Source organism: Microcebus murinus, chromosome 1 (genome assembly GCF_040939455.1).
Source record: "Microcebus murinus isolate Inina chromosome 1, M.murinus_Inina_mat1.0, whole genome shotgun sequence".
NCBI lineage: Eukaryota > Metazoa > Chordata > Mammalia > Primates > Cheirogaleidae > Microcebus > Microcebus murinus.
The window spans coordinates 121050413-121069182 of NC_134104.1; the positions used below are offsets into that span (position 1 = coordinate 121050413).

Here is an 18770-nt window from a genome sequence, read left to right on the forward strand (position 1 = left end):
GGAGCCCCTAGACCTCTCTAGCATCAAACACCATAGGCAGAAGCCAAACTAGCCAGACTGTGTCAGTGGGCACAAGCTGCCCTGGGGCCCAGGCATGGGTGCTGGGCAGCCCCACCCACTCCCGGGCCATCGGGACTCAAGGGGCATTAGCCTGACTGGCAGCTCCTTCCCGGAGCTCACCTTCTCCTGACCCAGGTTCCTCCCTGCCTAGGCCGTACCTTTCTGCCAACCCAACAGCAAAGAAAGAGGGGGCGGGGAGAGGAGAGAGAACCACACAGGGATGCCGGGGTCCAGAGACATCCTTTAAATCGGCGCGCTGACGGAACAGCCTGCCCAGGAGCCCACTGCAGCTCAGTGCTTCACCTATTTGCATTTTTGTGGTGAGAGTCAAAGACCTATTAAAATTTAGGAGCCTGGCATTTCCCAGTCTTCCAGCACCATGAATTCTGAGGGAGATTAAATCTGTTTGCCCCAGCCACTGTGACAGACCAATGAGTTCACGCCAACGGCACACGGGAAGGACCGTGCATAATAAACCTTCTGCCTCCTGCTCCTGGTGGCGCGATGAGAGAGGCCTCTCACTTCATGGGGGATGCGGGCACCCAGGGGCATCAATCACCCCGGAGAAGAGCTGGGAGGAGAGCCTGTACGCCCATGCAAAATGACTCTCTGCAGCACTAATGAAGGCTGGCGATGGATGGTGGCCTGGGTTCGTTAATCAGAAGGAGCACGCTGCTGTCTGCCTCTCCCTGCCAGGCCCTCCTGGGCCCTCAGTCCTGATTGATCTGTGGCACAGGGACTCTCAGATGGCACCGGCACTGCGCTGTGCCCCTAGGGCCCCTGCATGCACTACAGCAGTGCCAAAGAGCCCGGGGTCCAGTAGGATGGTGTGGTGGGGGCTTGGGGATGCACCAGGTAAGGGGCAAGCAGTGAGAGAAGGGGGTGGGGGCTGGCCTGGCAGGCTCCCAAGTTTCCCTGGACACATCCCAGACCAGACTGGTGCTGCTGAGTCCCAGGGGCTGCTTCAGCATGCCGCTGCCCCGGGTGGCCGACACTGGCTGCTGCATCCTCTTCCCAGTGTCTGCCATTCCCAGTGCTGCTGTTAGGCAGCTTCTTCCCTGTGGGTACTGCTGTCCTTGCACACAGCTTCCATGGCCTACTCACTGCCCCTTCTGTACTCCCAAGAGCCAGGCTAGCTTACCGCAGCTCCCAGATGCCTGCCTAGGTCCCCCAGACAGAAGCTGTCCTCATCACACTCTGGCCCTGCCCCACCAAATCCCTCCAGCCCTCTAAGACTCCACCATCATCCCTCCTACCCCCTCTGGGAAGCCTGCCTGACCACCCTGCCTCAGCCCTCCTCCTCCCCAGCAGATGGAGCCCACCTCGCATGGACACCAGCCCCAGCTCTCCACTGCCTGTGTTCCATGTTGCTTTCTCCGCAGCTTCCTGCTCTGGCTCCCTGCAGGCTCTGAGAGAACAGTGCCAGCATCTTCACTCTCACCCATGGGCCCCTTGCACCTTGCAGGGCACCGTGCATGCAGTGACACCCCATTCACTGCATCCACTCATGGCTGCTGGGCCACCCTGAGGCCCCGGAGTTCAAGGGCCAGATGCAAAGGATGCACAGTGGAGGTATATCACTTCTCCTCTAGGAGATCAACCCAATGACTCAAGCCCCTGAGCCTGTCCCATCCCTGAACGTGGCGGCATGGTCTCACCATTTAGTGCAGGCCCCAATCGCTCTGCTGTTTATCATCTCTCTCTGTTGCACAGGGTGGTGGAATCCATGGACCACTAAGAGCAGAAGAGGAACCTAAGGGGAGTACAGCTCACTCTTGCTGTAAGATCATGGTTCTGGTCTCCCCTAGCCATGTAGTTGTCAGGGGTCGATAGAGTGCTGCCCAAGGCCCCTCCAGCACTGCCCTCTGACTCCATGGATGCTTCCATCGCCTGGAATGGACCTTTTGCCATTCTACCCCTCCTTGTCAGGGAAAGCATGTCCAATCCCTGCCTGTCACTCAGGCTCCTAAGGCCTATCCGTTATCACCAAGATATCTGGAGAGAGACCTAGGAAGACTTCTATTTGTGTTTCCCAATCAATAGCATTGACTGGCTCCTGGCATCTGGCATTTCCTGAGATCCCAAATAGTCTTAATGCCATAAATGTCCTCCCCGGGAGCCTCACAAAACCCTTGCAGTGAAGGCCTTTGTGCAGAAATGCCTCCAGAGGGATTTGAAGCTTCAGGCAAAACTCCCTTATTGGCCTTAGAGGTGGCCTGCTGGTTTCTCCAGCTGGAGGCAAGCAGGCCCCAGAAGAGTCCTCCTGCCCTCCTGCCCTGGCTGTGAGCACCCATCTGCCTGCGGCAGCAGGAATGAGGAGCAGGGGGAAGTCCTGGGCCTAAAACTGCCCAGGGCAGGAGCTGCCACACTGCCCAAGCTACTTGCAGTTTTAGGGACTGAGTAAATTTCGCATCACAGCCCAGATGTCCCAGGCCTTAGGACAGTTACATAGCCACAGAGCAGATATTTTATGGAATCTTTCCCACCTAAGAAGGTAAAGTGAGATTGGAGGAGGGAGGCCCTCTACACACTGGTTTGTTGGAGGGAACAGACTAGGAAACAGCTGACCATGCTGTGTGGGCCTGGACCTCCCAGCCTCCCTGGGTGGGCAATGGATGGGGCAGCTGATCTCTCCAGGCCCTCCTGGACTGAAGTCTGAGGCTTGTGTCTGGGTGGAGCTTCAGGTGCAGATCCGGATCTCCTAACAACAGCCAGTCAGGAGCAACCTGAAGTCTCTACCTCTTCAATACTGGAAGCTCAAGAGGAGAGTCATTGGTCCACTTGGCCTTGAATTCTGCCTGCAGGAGTGGCAGCAAAAGCTTCCTTGAGAGGCTGGAGCCTCAAGGTCTCCATCTTTTTCCTGAAGCCAAAAGGACAGGTTTCAGGAAAAATGGCACCAGCAGTTCTCTTCCTTCTGAACTAGAAAAGACCAAGTTCAGTGGCTTCTATTTTGTTCAAGTCTTCCAGCTCAGACATGATAGACTGGTCCAGATTTCTGTGGCGGTTCACTACACTTCCTACTATCCAAATGTGGGGCTGATTGGGCCCCAAACCTGGACCCGTCTCTTTTCAGAACCTCTCAAGGTTTAAAAAGCTCCAGAGTCCTGGTACACTCCTCCACTCCCGCTTGTGCCTCTGATGCGGCACTGTTACCAGTGGGTTGTGCAGTCTCTGCTTGCATACCTCCAAAGACGAGGTGCTTATTACCTTACCAGGCAGACATTTTCTTGTTAGTTGGTTCCAACTTTCAGAAGGCAGCTCCCTGGGATTCCCTTTCTTTGGTCCCTGCTGTATCCTGAAAGGGCCCCCACAGAATCAACTGCTCCCCTTTATCCATGGTAGCCTTTTGGATTACAAGGGGCCTCAACCTCCTGAGTGTTCTCAGTCTCCAGGCTCCTGGTCCCATTAGTTCTTCTTCCAGCCTCTGCCACCTCATCTACACTGTCCTCTGATGAGCCAGCACCCGCTGCTGAGCTCCATGAGCTGTGCCTGGTCTGATCACCCCTGGGGGAAAGGGGGTGTCACCTCCCTGGGGGGCACATCCTATTTCTGTTGATGGATCCCAGGACCACAGTGACTACTGTGGAGCCCCAAGGTATGGGCAGGTTCCCTTCATCTCCCCATCAGTTTCCTTACAAATTCCACCAGGCACCCTACAGACTCTCCAGGAGAAACACAGCTCCTCAGAATCCATCCGCAGGACCTGAAGGGCCCGGACAAGCAGCTCCCCTCTATGCTGTGGGTGCCCTTCCTCCTCCCCCCACTCCTCTCTCCATCTCCCTCCTCCCTCCTCACGCCTCCTCTCTCTGCCTCCTCCCTCCTCATTTCCCACTCCCTCCTCTCTCCTCCCTCTTTGTGCTGTTATTGCTGCTTAATAGGGTGCTTCTGGGATGAATAGTGTTTTCAGCTCTGGCCAGGAATACATCCGGCCTTTCCCAGCCCTGCCCCTGTCCTCGACATGCTGGAGCTCTGTGGAGAGTTGGGCCAGACAATGGGCCAGTGGGCTCACTGGAGAACTCACAAAAGGCCCATTGCCCCCCACACCGCGCAGAGTGACAGGCACAGGGAACAAATCCCCTTCCCTGCAGGCTGCCCGCGTGGGATACTATGGGGGCATGGGGCCTCTGGGCAGTAAGGCTGGATCCCTGGGCCCTGGGCCCAAGACAGCTGACAGCAAGGGCCAGCCCCTCTATCAGTCAGAGCTCACAGAGCTGCAGAGTCTCAGAGGCTCGGCAAGGCCCCACCCTCACGTTCAGTGGGGACGTTAGCACTTCCATGCTGACACACAGAAGCCTCTAGATGCATATGCAAAAGGTCCCATCCATGTGTCTGGGGTCTGAGAGAACAGGTGTGCATAAGGGAAGGTGGGATACAAAGCTTACTGCATCATGGGGTCTCTACGGGCAGGAACTGTGTCCCGGCAAGGGTCAGACACAAAGCGCCAGCCCATACATGTCTGTTGGGAGAATAGGTGGATGGGCAGCCACTGAATCAGCAAGGAAAGATGGGAACGAAATCCCAATCTGGTCACCAGCTCTGCCTGCGCCACTCGAAGGAGGAAGATTATCTGGAAAGCTGTTGGTCCCTAACCTTGCACCAGGAGACCTGGATTTAAGGGCAGCAACAGGTTAGAGGCCTGGAGAGGAAAAGCCATGTTCCAGCAGGCCAGAAAGGGGCTCCAGCAGACATGTGAGGCAAACACAGGCATGGAAAATTATTCCTTACTTCCCAAGTACATCAATGATGTCTACTACGGACATGTCTCAAGACTTCTGTGAATTTTTAAATTGAATCATACAACCAAGTTCTACTCTTACTTGCAAGATGTCTATTCTTTTTACCTTCTCTTGATTTCCATCACCAATACTAGCTGGCTTTCCTGGGAGGGGGTCAGTTTTCCCTCACTTCATTTCCTGGGAGGGGGTCACTTTTCCCTCCCTAGTTTTCTCTAGTGTATACAATGTAATGATAATAAGTGGCAAATAGCAAAGCAACTGCATCCCTCCTGGCAGGTGTCTTGGTGCCTGTGAGTCAAATTCACATCTCAGCAACCTTTACTATATAGCACTCAAACCTCAGTGCAAAATCTGGAAATGGCCAGAGACAACAGAACCGTATTTTCTTTGTTATACCAAGTAAATTGGGCCCACCTGACCCTCCTTTAGAAAAATGATGCAAAGCTTTATCTACCATTGAAGGAAAACACACACCTACTTCCCTTAGGGAACTGCTACCTAGCCAGCCATGCTGTAGCTAAGAGAGCTCTGGAGTTGGAGTCAAAAGACACAGGTTCCAACCCAGCCTGCATGGGTAACAGCACTGTGGTGCTGGGTAACACACACAACCTCCTTGAGCCTCAGATTCATCATCAGTAGCATGGGTACAATATACCTGTTTCCCAAGTTAATTTGAAGACCAAATGAAGTGCTTTTCGTGAAGTGTTTAGCACTGCACCTGGCCCATTATAATCACTTATCAGTGCTGTCTATTATTACTTTTAAACAGTTGGATAAAAAATTGAGTCATATGTTTTTTATAAATAGCCCTGGTCTAGACCTTAGATTTACAAAATATTTTCACAGGCATTATCACATTTCAGGAGACCACTAAGAGACAGGCATTGGCCCTATTGCTTGAGATCTCATTACACAAACCGAAGAGAACACCGTCCATTGAATAGGGCTAAGCTTACACTCCCTAGACCTCTGGGGTGATCGTATCTTGGCTGGGAAGTAGCACAGGTCTAGATAAATTTCTCCATCCCAGCCCAGGAGCACAACCTCCTTAGATTACCAGTGGCTCACTGGCTGCTAGGATATGTGCTATGATGGTCTACACTGGTGGTCTGCAAACTTTGCTTTAGTCTTGTGGGCCATGGGGTCTCTGTTGCAGCCACTCGACTCAGCCATTGCCGTTGCAGCATGCAGCGGGCTGCAGCCCGGACTTGGCAGCAGGCTATACTCTGCCCACCTCTGACAGCGAAGGGCTCTGGCCTGGACAAATGTGCTGGCAGATTTGTGCAGTGATATTTAAAATTTTTCTTGTAATTTCTGGTCAACTAATTAATTAGTTTATTGTACAATTTAAAAATACCCTCACGCTATCGACATACTTAAAATCACCCACAGAAGCCTGTGTGACCTCCAGAACACCAGGAAGACACCCGCTGGGACCCTGGGGATACTCAGTGAACAAAAACAAAATTAAATATGATTCATATTCACAAGCCATCCAAGCGAAGTGCACCTACAGGAGATGACTGGCCTCATTCTGGCCTATGATGCTCTGTCCTCTTGGGCTAAATGGTTTCAACCAAACTCAAAGGGGAATTTACGTCCTTCCTAAAGAGTATGAATGGAAACAGGAGAAACCCGGGGAACACAAGCCTCATTTGTCGCTAATGAATTTGCAGAGGAACGTGTATAATTAGTGTGCTTGTCGGCTGGGGGTCTGCAGACTTGGCACATCAATGGGAATGCATCTCCATGGGAGTGCTCCGGAGGGCCAGGGGCCCTGGGCTCTGGGAAGAGCCCCCTCTGATCTGACGGGAGCTGCCAATCAGAGGCGTGATGAGGGAGATCAATGGCAAGAACGTGCAGCGCAGCAAAGCCAGGTGGCAGGGGAATGAAGCTAGCAGATGGCACAGGGGCCTTCAGAAGAGAAGCCAACAGCAAGATGCTCAATCGAAACAGGCCAAGGACTGCCCAGGAGCCATGGGGAAGCGACAAGGCTCTGCCTAGCTTCCACAGCCAAGAGGGCAGTGGGGGAAATGGCCACAGCAAGGTCCCTGGTCACCACCAAGGGGAAAGATGAGCAGAGGGCCAGCCCAGGTTCATCCAGACCTCAGCACGGGGGAGAGCTCGGTCAACATGGTCCTTGTTCAGAGCCCCCAGCACAATAAGCAGCTCCGAGCAGCACCGTGACCCACAGCTAACTCCAAAACTCCTCCTGCAGTGAAGGGAAAGCTGGTGGGTGCACGAAGGTCAGACAATAGCCCAAGACGTGGTAAGATCCAAGCGCGAGTCTTTGCCATGCCTGGCGTGTGTGCAGTCAGTGGCTGAGAGTGTGGGCTATCATGGGGGGACAGTGGGACTCTGGGTGGAGAAGGCTGGGACTCCCAGAACATCTCCGGTCTGTCCAAGTCCTAACTCTGTGTTTGTGACTGTGACCTTATTTGGAAATAAGGTCTTTGCAGATACAATTAAGGATCTAAGATGAGATCATCCTAGATTTTTGGTGGGTCCTGACTCCAATGACTGGTGACCTTATAATAGAAAGCAGAGAGAGATTTGACACACGTAGATACCCAGAGGGGAAGGCCACGTGAAGACGAGGCAGACACTGGAGTTGCACATCTACATGCCAAGAAGCACCAACGACTGCCAGCCACCACCAGAAGCTAGGGACAGGCGCTGAATAGGTTCTCCCACAGAGCCTCCAGAAAGAACCAACCTTGGCAACACCTTGATTTTGTACTTCTGGCCTCCAGAACAGTGAGAGAATCAATTTCTGTTGTTTTAAGCCACCCAGTTTGTGGTGAATTTCTTACAGTAGCCCCAGGGAGCTAATACAGCCAGGAATGGCATGTTCCTGCGTGATGACAGGAACATGATCTCTCTCATCCACCACCATATCCCCAACCCCGGGCACCTCATAAATACTCTCTACCTGCCCTATGCTTGGATGGACAGGGCTCCCTGACTTGTCTGACAGGCGGTTTCTGGGCCTAGGGGCAGGTCAAGGGGTGAGTAGTCTGCTGTCCAGGAGCTGGCTCTGAAAGCCGTGGGGTTCTCTGGTTTGCTTCTGGGGGTCCTGAGTTCAGGGTTGCTGGGGCCGTGAAGTGAAGAAGTGCAGCAAGTGACAGCAGAGGTTCTAGGGCGAGATGGAAGCAGCAGCCAGGTTCTTGGAAAGTCATGCCCCTGGGGCTTGTGCACATCTTGAGAAACCCCTTCATCACCTCAGTCTCCAAAAGAATCCTGGAGCTAACGGGCAGAGACTACCAGGGCCTGAGGAGGAGGGAAGAGGAGAGAGCCTGGGGTGGCCAGGGAAGGTTTCTTGCAAGAGGCGGACTACAGGCAAGCGCACCTTGAGTTACGCAGAGAATTTGGGGTGGAGGGGGGAGAAATGAGAGAACACAAGGTTTGGAACAATATTTCCCAAAGGGTAATCTGTGGAACTGGAGAAAGAGAATGCATGTTTCAAGGGGAAACAGGTTGTGTGGTCAAACTAGCTAGGGTAGTTAGGTAAACCAGTGTCCTTACTGCAAGACTCTTCAGCATGAGAGGGAAGGGGTGAGCTGAGAGGTGGGGCTCCAGGAGCAAAGACAATCCTCAGCAGCTGCCACTGGGCACACGCTCGCTGCCAAGGAGAGGGACAGGAAATGACAGCGGAGAGTGTGGACACGGCATGGCCAGGTTGGTGTTGGCTGGGAGGACCCCAGAGCCACGTCCTGGACCATTCTCAGACTTCCTTCCCTGCGGCTTAGGAGCTGGGTATGAAGCCTGGGGAGAGGAGGCTCCTGTGAAACCACTCCATCCCCTGCTGCCTCTGCCCTTCCCCCTTTCCTTGGGTTTCCATGCCTGTGCACCCACCCACCGAAGCACCTTTCCTGGCAGGCAGGCAGTCCCTACAGATGTGCTACTGTGTGTCCCAAAACACAGTGCTCACCCCCTCCCCTGGTTGGCAGCACTGGGCAGTCAAGCATGCCCAGAGTGACCAGAGCAGTGCCTGACGTCATGGAGGGTGATGGGGAGGGGTGTGTGACAGGTGAGGCGGGCGGTGGTTGCTGTGGGCAGCATCCACAACAGTTTGGTAAGTAAAGTGTCAGCTTCAGAGAGAGGCTTCTGGGGCCCCTTAGCCAGCCTGGCCTGAGGGGCTGCCCTGTGGTGTCCAACACTGTGGAATCATGCCCCATTACTTTTGTTTTGCAGATTTGGCTCCCATAGAGATCATTTGTCTCTTAAAATGCAGTCCTGCCACTGGGCAGTCTGCCACCTAGCGCAAAGCCCCCTCCCGAAAGCCCCAGTTCAGGCAGAGAAGTGAAAGAGCTAAGCACAGCCGACCCAAACAGGAATGTTTTGTCAAAAACAGATCTCTTTCACCAGCTGAGCTTGAGCAAATTGTATAAACACTATGTTTAGACACTCAGAACCAATTTTTAAAGTTTGCGTTTCCTAAATTACAGGCAGATGCGTTTCCTAACTATGTGTGATCAGCCATAGAATTCACTTCCTCACTCCCTACTCGAGATTCACCAGAGACGGCTTCAGATCTCACAGCTTCAGACCACAAGAGACTCCCAGATCTCTCTGTCAGAGCCCCTCCGTGAGGAGGTGCTTCTCCCAACCATGAACTTTCCCGGTGCACAAACCACCCCTGGGCCCAGCAACTGCCAGCTGTTGCCTCTGGGAAACACCCACACCCCTGGCGCCACTCACCTGCCATCCCCCCACCCTCCCAGCCCCCCAACCTCCAGCCCTGACCACAGACTCCCCTGGCCCAGGCTGCACCCGCTCCCAGGACCCCTCCCCCACCGGCAGCTGCCTGCTTTCACACACTGCCTCAGAGAGATGAAAGCGCCTATGTCCCTTAAACAGAAGAGAATATTTTGAACAGAGAATTAACAGCAAATTAAACTGGTTTCATTGTACTCATTCATGCACAAAATGAGTGTGGGAGTTAAAGTGAGAAAAACCAAACAGGCGATGCGTTGCGATGATCAGAGGGCAGAATCCAGCCACGGAAGAGACGGCTCACTCAGAGCAGGAAAGCCACAAGGTAGGTACCTAACCGGCCAGAAGCGCTACCTCTTCCCCCACCCAGAGCCACATCCTTTTCAGGGATGGGGATCCCAAAGGGCTGGGAGGGCTCTCCAGCTCCTCCAGGCCTGCAGTGGCTGGCCCCATGACAGGTGGCCGCACACTCCTGAAAGTGCCCCAGTGCCTCCCTCTCCAAGAGCTGCGCTGGCTCCCAGGCAGCTGCTCATGGCCTCTGCACGCTCAGTCAAAACTGTTACAGCAGCGACCAGTGAGGACCCATCATCTTCCAGGCTTTCTCCTTCATGGGCACGTTGGCTGTGCTGGGGCCACAGCGGAACTGCTCAGCACAGCAGTAACGAGGGCACCCACCGGTCTCCTGTGGATTCATCGGGACCCAGGATTAGCAACAGCAGAGTAGCAACCAGCTTTAGGACACTGAGCAATTTTAAACGACCTCACAAAATCTCTTTCCTTCCAACTCAGCCTGGTTAATCTATTATCTAATTCTTATCTCTGGTGGATGCCCAGGCTCCTTCCTTTGCAGCGGCCCCACCTCCCTCCTCCCATGCAGAAAACCTGGTACAGGTGCACGCAGCCTGGGTTGGGTGGGAAGGAAGCCCCCCTGAATGGGCAAGGAGAGGACCCTGGACCTCCAGCCCCGAGGGCTTTCTGAGAAAGTGATTCTCAGAAAGGGCAGCGAGATCCCATGCAAATCCATTCTTAATGACAAGTGATGCTTCTGCATGTGCCAGTGTTCACTGTGCATGTCAACATACTCCAGGCCTAGGGGCAAGCAAGGTTGTCTCTCCTGGGCACACTGCTGAAGATGCCAGAGAGGCTGGACCTGAAGTGTCAGATCCTCCCAGCTGATACCCTCGCTTTTCCAGCACCAGTAGGAGCTACCTCAACAGCCGCAGACCAGACCCTGGAGAGCAGGGGTACCTGGAGTGCAGGAGCAAAGACTAGAGCCCTGAGCAGGCTCTCAGAGCCCAACCCCACTAACCACCTCCCACAAAGCTCTCTGTGGTCCCCAGCTTGGCAAGGAGCAACTCAGAGCTCCAAGTGGACTGCCCACACTTGTATTTGTACTTCTTTTTAAAACATTAAAGAAGATGAGAGAAAAAAAAATAAACTTTAGCAATACTGAGTACACAAATGGACCCAGGTGCCCTCAGCTTGGCCATGTCAGGGTTGTGCATCCTGAGAAAGGCCTGAGGGTGCAGCCGGCACAAGGGTGGCTGGGGTCCCTCACTCTGAGCTCATCTTCAGCGTGGCACAGTGCAGTTTACAGAGGCCAAGCGAGGAGGATTTACAGGCTATATTCCCTGGTTTAGACCAAGCTAACCCTTCCAAAAATGGAATAAGAGGCTTTCAAAGATTCCTGCAAAAGAGGCACAAGTTGAACCATTCTGATACCACAAGGCAAAAATAAAGCCCAAGAGCCCAAGGCTGCCGACACTCGCCCTACTCCGAGTAATAGCTCTTCATCAGCCACACGAAGAGCCAAAGCCAGGATAGTCTAATCAGATATGACAAGAAATTGGCAAAAAAAAAAAAAAAAATCAAATACTCAAGGAGACTACTTGAAATATAGACATGCATCCACTATCGTTAATGATGAACCTCTCCCTGAGTGTATATTTTGCCTTGCTGTACCAGCTAATGAGATTAAGAAACCATTTTAATCATAGCAGGATATTTTAAAATATTGTTTATTTCATCTTTATCTGATTTTGTAACAATTTTATTTTATTGCACATATTAAAATGCACAGGATACATCAGCACAGTGGCACTTGCACACATTCACTACGTACATAAATATACCAGAATTGGGGCTCGTACTCGGTCTGTAGTCCCAGAGTTTTGAAGACTACTCCCAGTCTCAGGAGGTGGCACCTCCCTCCTGCCAGTGACTCAAGCCAAAAACCTGTGCACCCTCATGTAGTCCTGGCTCCCATATCTCAGCCAGTCTATCACCTCTTCTCTGGGCTTCCTCTCTGACTCCCTCCCAGTGAGTCCATCCCCACTGCCATCACCCCCTAACTACTGCCTCACTCCCCTGCTTGCACCTCCCGAATCTTCTCTCCATCTTGCAGATGGGTCAGGCTTCCTGAAATGTAAATGTGATCATATCTGTGTCTTACCTACAAGCTTTTAATAGCTTTCCATGGATCTGAGGGAGAAGTCCAAGCTTCCCTTCCCTTGTCCTCTACAGTTTCACTGTCATCAGTGTCACCAATAATATCTATTATGTCTTTCCCATTGGCCAGACACTGGTGCTAAATGGGTCCCATCCACTCTCTCTTTTAATCTCCACAATCCCTTTAAGAAGTAGTTACAGGTACTGTTCCCACTTTACAGATGAGGATAAAGAAGTTAAAAGAACCACCCACATTTCTGCAGCGCTGCTCTGCCTCCTGTCCCAGCCCTCTTTTACCTCCATAGTCCCTTGGCACCCACACAGCTCCCCAGAACTGTTCTCAGTTCCTACCCATCTTATCTCATGCCCAAGCTTTACCCTATGACTCTCTTTGCCTTGAACACCATCTTTCTCTTCTCCTGGGTGACTCTTCTCTCTCTACTGGCTGTAGCTCAGAGGCTGCACTAGGCGAGATGCCTTCCCTATCTAGGCCACCAGTGGCCGCCAAGCCATCAGGTGAGAAGCCTGTGGGGAAACTGAATGGAGCCCAAACCTGTCCAAGCCTCCAGTTTTACCTTTCAGTATACAGGACATCCAAGAGACCAGGAACATGCTACCTGAAGCCACGGGGACACCATCAGCAAAATCCAGACTCTTGGAAACACTACAGGATGTGTAACCTGGCTTATTCAACAAATAAATTACATGAAAAAATAAGAAGGGTAGGGGAGCCTATGGATTAACACATTAACTGGCATGTGACTTGTATTTAACTCATGCTAGTTTTGAGCCCAGGGCCTTGTGAATCCTATGTAACTCACATGCCTCTTTACCTTGGGAGCCATGTGAACAATTTTTCAAGTTGTGTATAACTCAAGCACAGGAAACAATTAAAAAACAACAAATTTTTCATTAAATTAGAAAGGATCATTTTGTTTTCAAAGTTATTATTCTAGTTTTGTAATAAGACACCGTGGCCCCAAGGAAAAATTTTTTTCTAGTGTGGTAGTCAATGTGTTAAAAAAAAAAAGACTTGGGAGAGAAATCGACCAACTGTTATGTGTTGATGTTATTTGGATCCTGATTTAAATAAACCAACTGCAAAAACTTTTATGAGACACCCAGGAAAATCTGAACACTGCATATTTGATAATACTAAGAAATTAGTGTTATTTTAGATATGATAATGGTATTGTGGTAATGTTAAAGAAAGAAAATACGGACATATTCATGTAAAAATCTTTACATTATGCTCAAAATTATGATAAATAAGATCAAAAGATAAAAGCTTAAAAAAAGCTGCCTTCCCCAAGCCTCAGTGTAAACTAGGCATTTGTATGAATTCTCAAAGAATCCCTAAATTTTCTCCTTTGACTAATTACTATGCTTTGAATGAAAAATTTCATTAATGTCATTCTTCCCCATGAAACTATAAGCTAAGGGAGGGCAGAGATGTGTCCATGATCAGTTGAGGCCTTCCAAGACACACCTGTACCCACACACACCCTGGCTCCCTTGCTCCCACATGCTTTTACCCATCTCTCTGCCAGGTCTACCTCCTCATAAGCCCTGTTAACCATTAACCCAAGCAGGAGGGCAGGAGGAAGAGGCTCAGTGACATCCTGGTGGGCCCAATGTCCATGCTACTTTACATGTGGGCTTGAAATCTCTTGATGTCTCACATTTCTACAGAAGGAGAAGCTGAGGCTCAAGCCCCAGAACATAATGCAACCAGAGCCTGATTCCAACCAAGGCCCTATCTAGCCCCAAAGGCCATGCTCCTAGGATGATTCTATCATCTTAGACACCAATGACCTCCACAACCCGGCCGGCCTATGTCCTTCCAATCCTGGCCTGGAACAATTTTCTGGGTCCATCAGTCTCCACCACCTCTTAAGCTCACCAGGTGAAGTCATGTCTCTGCCATAGCCCCACTGTGCTCCCACCAAAAAGCCCTTTTCCTTAGGAAGCTCCAAGTCTAAGAGTGTGTTTGGGTGGTTGAAAATAGGGAAGAAATCAACTTTAGGATGTGATTAACACTACCCTTAGAAAGATATTTACTCTGCCTTACAGGAAGGGGAGAAGAGATGGGGGTACTTGAGCTGGGGCTTAGCACATGAGTAGGAGTATGCTAGTCAACGAAGCATGGAAGGGAATGCTAGGCAGAGGAAACAGCAGGGGCAAAGGCACCAAACTTGCAAGATCTGGGTGTTTTAGGAGTCACCAAGCTGCCCAGTGTAGGATCTCGGGTGAACCAATGAGAGTGAAGGAACATCACAGACCCACCTCACTTAGAACCAATCTCACTCCCTGCCTAGAACACCCAGCAAAACACATGCCACAATCCCTGGGCCCTGTGGCTGAGGACGATGATAAAAATGATGGTGATGATGAGCTTCATGCATCGCGGGTGCAAGGCATCTTTGCTAGTCCTAACTACTCCTGGGAAGTGCCCTGTCAGCCCCCCAGATTGTATTCATGATGGGGGGCTCTCTTCCCTTCCTCCACCCCCACACACCAGCACTCTGGGGAAATAAGAAAATTGTAAGAGATGAAGAGGGGTGTGTTCCTCACCTGTGGGAGACAAAGAAGAATTGACATATGACCTCGTCCAGACCATCCTGCCCCACAGTACTGTCCACCTCACTCCCTGCCACGTGCTGGTGGAGGGCATGGATGCTGCCAGGGGACCACCCAGGATCAGCGTTCTGGGCTGGCTCTGAGCTCCAGGCTGATACCAGCACACTGAGCATTGCACACACTTCACTCCAACAAGGAAGGGAGGAACAAGCTGCTCCCAAGAGTCTGGAAGCAGAGCTCCCCTGAAGGCTGGATCCGTGTCCTGAGAAGCCCCAGGACTTCTCTGCAGGGAACTGAAATGACACATGCAGGAGGGCAGACACTTGCGCTCCTGAGCAGCAGTTGTTTCCTCCATAAGCAAACAGACATGGCTCTCCTCCCACAGATGGGTGCCTAGAAAACACAAAATCGCTTCCAAACTGCAGATTGTGCTGAAGCCCCGCATCACCTGCTAGCATGCAGACTCTACCGTCACTTGCCTGGAGTCTCCAGGGAGTCAGGAACATCAGGGCTGGCCTGCCACCAAGTACAGAGAGAAGCTGAACCAGCACCATGAACTGGGGCTTGGATTCGAGATGACGGGGCAGTGGGAGGAGGGGCCAGTGGAGACAGGGCTGGACACTTGAGACCTTCGGCCTCTCTGCCCAGTCCTGCCGTCTGCACTCAGTGCCATCATGACCAAGTGACTTTCCCACCTGAAAATGGAGCTGTTCATTAAGCCCATTTACAGGAGTGCTACTTAGAGTTGTGCCATGATGAACGTAAACGTGGAACTTACAGGAGGCTGGGTATGAAGTCGATTAGCTGGGATCACACAGCACTCGGCCACATGCAGTCACTCTCCAACTCGCCCAGGACGGACATTGCCAGTAGAGCACACTCACCTACCAAGTCACAATCCTTCCCACTGCAGCCCACCCCATGGCCCTCCAATCTATTCCAGCTGGCCTAAAGGATAACATCCATTTGCCTTCTCAGGATTAATCAGGGAGCCCCCCACCATGAATACCTAAGGGATGTTTAGTGGTGGAGCACAGGGGTGTCATGCCTGGGCCATGCTCCACAGGCAGCTTGGCCTTGGAGGAAGGGATTTGAAACCCTCCCTTCATCAGGGCACCAAGAGACCCAGCTACGGAGCAGAAAGACGTTTCTTCCCATGGAGGGAGCACAGACACAGCCCACTGGGGCTGGAGGCCAAAACCAACCCCAGTCTTTCTTTCATAGTCAATCCAGGCGCTTCCCAGCCAAGATGAAGGAGGGCCTGTGATGAGGAATAAAGGCCCCAAAGGGAGAAGTGACCATTCATCCATCATCTTTTCAATGCGTCAGTCAACAGTGTAAGGGAATGACAGGCCAGGCTACTTCAGAGCGGGTGGTCGGGGAGGTTGCCCAGAGGAAATGCCACCCTGAGTTCTGGATGTGCTGTGGCCCTGAAGAGATCCAGGGGAAAACATCCCGGCAGAGGAAAAGATGCTGCCTGAAGATCGGACACACCTGTAGCTTGAGGTGCTCCCTAAGGGACCTGTGTGCGAGCTGGCTGCCCTCCGAGTTGCTGCCTGCACCGCCAGGCCCTGCAGGCCGTGGCTGCTCTGGCACTTTCCGTGGCCATCCTGCAGTCACTCCCCCCAACTCGCCCAGGACAGGTGTTGCCAGGAGACCAGGACCAGTTCTGAGTCCCAGGAGGTTAGGGCACGGCTGGGACTGGGGCATCCCTTCCTTACAGATGCTGCAGCTCCTCAAGGCTCCCCAGGCCAAAGAGAGGTTGGAACCTTCCAGAAGCCCAAGGATGAGCTGACCAAGAAGAAAACTACCCTCAGGAATAAACATGGTAAGGGGCTGGGGGGGCTGTGAATTCACTGACTTAAATCTGACCATGAGCGAGAATCAAGGAGTACCTCTGCCCTCACCTTTCCAAGAAAACCCTCCGGGTCACAGTCCTCTCACCTAAGGGCCCAAGTTCTCCCCCTACCCCCTGCGTGGCCCAGGTCCCCACTCTCACGCAGCCTGCTGGTGCGGAGGCAGAGCATGTGTGCGGAGCGTGGCTGCACCGGGACGGAGTTCCTCCCTCCATTAGGAGGCTGAGCCACCACGCTGACCCCTCACCACCCTGAAGTCCCAGACAGCAGAGGGCTCTGATGAGGCCTATGGATGACGGCAGCTGCCCGCTCAGCACGCAGATGGTGGCTTCTGTCCACCCAAACACGGGGTGCTTTCTAGCAAGTCTGCCCAAGTGGGGCTTCCGCCTGGGCCTCACCCCCAGGGAGTTGGATGAGCAAAGTCTTCAGGGCAGAGAACAGGGGATGGAGGAGGATAACCCCATGGAGATCTACAGCAAAGCCAGCAAGCTCGGGGGGCCAGGGATGAAGGAGCAAGCCTTCAGCAGAGGAGAAAACATCAGGTCATTCGGCAAAAAGAAAGGTCAGCAGGGAAACATCAGCAGGGGTGGAAATGACTGCCATAATAACAACAGTAACAGCCACAACCACCAGATCAACCGTTCTTGGGTGCTTACCATGTGCTAGGCACAGACTCATGCTTCTGTTAATTCAATGACCTGACGAAGTAAGTTCTGTGATCACCCCCCTTGTCCTGACGAGGTGACCGGCATCCAGTGCAGCAGATTACGGGAAGGAGGGGCCAAGGCTGAAGACCACTGCTCAGTCGCCAGTAGACACGGGAGGGTGTGGAGGAGCTCCTGGGCCTGCGAGCAGCCAGAGGTTGGGCCATCTGGGGGCATCTCAGAGCCTATGCCCCGCCCTTGACAAGTCACAGTACCTGACCTGGTGCACCTATAAAATGCTTCCATTTCCTCATCTCCCTGGTGATCTCAGGAAGACTACACGTCCCCACAGCTCATTATGCAGAAGAAAGATGGAGAAGGAGTCAAAGAGAATATTCCAGTTCCTCTCTTCTCCCCAATTCCTACTTCATCGTCAAGCCAGTTTGCCAGCGCCAAAGACACGTGGCAAAGGCTGCAGAAGCTGGGACATTTTCCTATAACTGGAAGAGAAAGGCAGATGATGACCTTATGAAGGGGCGATTTGGATTTGAATGGTATAAACTCCTGCACCCCCGCCTAGGCTTTTCAAAACGTGGAAGATAAACCTGACACGCTTCTCTATTCTCAGCCCTCCTCCTCCAGCGGTTTAAACTTGAATCGAAACTTAAGCTGCCCTGTTTAACATGCAGGCGGCTTTTCCTCTCAGAGCTTATAGACGGTGAATTCACTTCTGCTTACATGAGTGCTAGAAAGATATTTGAGCATGTTTAATGGGAAAAGTGCATGTTTTCAGATTCTGTATTTGCACACAAAAGGTCCTAGCACCGTATTTTCCTTTTCAGCTTCATCCAAGCCTAGAAAATTTCCACTTCAAAGCTGTGGCTTTTTTATTTTCTTTGTGGGGAAAAAAATGCATTGGTAACAGTTAGAGATGATTCTCTTCAAGCTCATCTTCTCTCTGCGTGAGGTCGGAAGGACAGCCACTCACTCTCCAGCACGCCCCATCTGCACTGGGCACCGAGACCACCCCTGTGTCCATCTGGCCCCTGATTCTCCGTGACTGGGCAAGACACTGAATTCACAGAGCATCCAGCGAGCCAGCAAATGGAGACTGAGAAGACAAGATCGAGACGTGCTGATCTCTGTGGGTGTCAACACCCGGGGCCACGCAGGGCTGGGCTGAGCAAGGCAGCCCCCAGTGCAGCAGGGAGGAAGCAGGGGGAAGCAGAAGGCACTGGGCTCTCCCAACGCAGACTCCCGTTTTGCATTAATTTATTTTAAATAACACACTTTAAACTGCAAACCTCCAGAAGAAAGGGGAAGGATTATTAAAGCAGAGGATCTGGCTACACATGAGGGAGTGAAAAGCTTGTTTCGGTGCAGAAGTCCAAGGCTGGAGGCTGTCTCTCCTTTCAGAGACTGGAGATTTGCTGAACTCAAACAAGAAAAGAGGCCCCAGCCTAACAGCCACTGTTCTTCACTCCCAGGGAAGAAGAGAAAATGAGAAACTAGAGAGAAAAATACAGGTTAGGGGAATAAAGCCATCAGAAGGAGATGTTTTCCAGGAACAAAGCATGTGGCTCTTCAATGTGCGTCTGCAGATCAGAGCTGACCACAAGGAGGATGCAGAGGAAAGCCTGCCTTCTGCAGCTGGTGTATTCATGGAACACCGAACCGAGGCGTGAGTGCTGAAAAGCACACAGCAGAGAGCCTGGGGACAGAGGCTGGCT

The 18770-nt window shown here is 52.1% G+C and overlaps 1 protein-coding gene across 1 annotated transcript in view; it reads right to left on the reverse strand.

The window, feature by feature from the left end:
* Positions 1-18770, reverse strand: part of EPHB1 (EPH receptor B1) — a 414697-nt gene that overhangs the window by 301086 nt on the left and 94841 nt on the right. The window lies entirely within an intron of this gene.